This window comes from Otolemur garnettii, unplaced genomic scaffold (genome assembly GCF_000181295.1).
Source record: "Otolemur garnettii isolate 467f Iridium unplaced genomic scaffold, OtoGar3 scaffold00412, whole genome shotgun sequence".
In the NCBI taxonomy this organism is placed as follows: domain Eukaryota; kingdom Metazoa; phylum Chordata; class Mammalia; order Primates; family Galagidae; genus Otolemur; species Otolemur garnettii.
The window spans coordinates 56,015-57,680 of record NW_003852807.1 but is presented as its reverse complement, the minus strand read 5'-3'; the positions used below and the strand labels follow the sequence as shown (position 1 = coordinate 57,680).

Sequence of the window (1,666 nt, the reverse complement as noted above, 5' to 3'; positions counted from 1 at the left end):
GGAAGTCATTAGAAAGAGCAGCAAGCTGGTCGTGAGTGAGGAGAAGATAGGAGTGGAAAGAGAGAAAGCAAAAGACAAAGCATAGTACCCCAAAGAAAGCAAGAAAGATGCCCAGGCTGAGGTCAGATGGATGTCAGGTGGATTTAAGTGGAGGGGGAAGTTAATATAGCCGATTTCACAATGTGTTTTGAGTGTGAGTGGTATTGTAGTGTTGTGCCCAAGTCACAAGGTCCCCCATAAATCACTCTGAGACAGCTCCGATGCAAAGGGCAAGAGGCGGTTTATTATCAGACTCGAGTCAGGGCTTCCTACTCTTCCCGTTGCAGCAGGAGAGCAGAAAAAGCCCCGATTCCAAAATGGAAGGGGGTTTTAAGGAGTACAGAAAGAAAGAAGGGAGGGGTAGCACTTGTCTTAAGCTGATTGGTCTGGGTAGATGCTGTACAAGGGGGCAAGTTAGGGACGTGTGCACAGTGGGGCGAAGACAAAGAAAAGGAGAGGGGGGGTTACACAACTCGTCTGGTATGCAGCTTCTCTAAGTATAGCATAGGGAGTAAACACAATGTCCTTGATATGCAGGTGCAGCCTGAAGCTCTGGGTATGGGCAGTTTAGGGAGTAATCAAAATAAAGTTAGTTTGGCCCTTACAGTAGCAGGAAACTGATGCAGACAGATGATTCTGGGCACCCGTTAGAAAAGGAAGCGGTTTTATTTCTCCGGCCAGGAGACTCAGCAGACTACTGTCTCAAAAACCAAGCCTCCCTCCTGAATCTCCTGTCTTTCTTTTATACATTTTTTAGGATTAGGGCACACATGACAGTTGTGAAGGTCCCGGGACTCAAGGGGAAGGTCAGATTAGCCTATGCCCTTGAGACCGGTCAGGCTACCTGCCCTGAAAGGCAACAGAAGCCTAAGGAAGTTACAAGGTTACAGTCTAGGCCCAGCATGTGTCAAGGGAGAGGTATACAGATACCAGAGACATCTGTGGCTTGGCTAATACAGAGTGGCTGGGACAGATCTTTAGCTCTCCTTTTACTCTCATGCCTCACTGTGTCCATTTTTCCTCAGCAAAGGTTGAAGACAAACATTTTTCTAGGTATTTTCCGTCCTTAGTGGTGTTTGTTCATCCTCTGTTGTTCCATGTGGAACACTCAGGAATTACCGGAGGCTTAAAGGAACAGATACTGAAAGACAAAACAGCTCAGAAAATTTAAAGAAAAAGAATTTCCATTTTCTTTCGGTTGGTTTGTTGGGTTTATTAATGGTTTGTGAAAACAGAAATCCTAGAGGTGAGGGAGCCGGAGGCAAAAGAAAGGAGGCAGGCTGAGAGAGTTTAGTCCTTCCTGAAATACAATGAATCTGTGTGTGTGTGTGTGTGTGTGTGTGTGTGTGTATGGTTGTATGTACATATCTATATACAGATATGTTTTTGAGAAATGAAAATGATGTTTTCATATATTCAAAGAGGCCACGTGCCAAGGCTTATGTCTATGATCCTATCTCTCTGAGAGGCTGAGCTGGGTGGATTGCTTTAGCTCAGGAGTTGGAGATCAACCTGAACAAGAGCTAGTGTTAGGTCCGAAAAATCCTCCCAAATTAGCCCCAACAGACGAACTCGAGACACGCTCCAATGTAAAGGGCACGAGGTGAGATTTTTTTTTTTTTTTTTT

The 1,666-nt window shown here is 45.1% G+C and overlaps 1 protein-coding gene across 1 annotated transcript in view; it reads left to right on the top strand.

Moving 5' to 3' along the window:
• LOC105888409 (protein ZNF738-like) overlaps positions 1 to 1,666 on the top strand; it is a 47,772-nt gene that overhangs the window by 36,620 nt on the left and 9,486 nt on the right. The gene's annotated exons all lie outside the window — the stretch shown is intronic.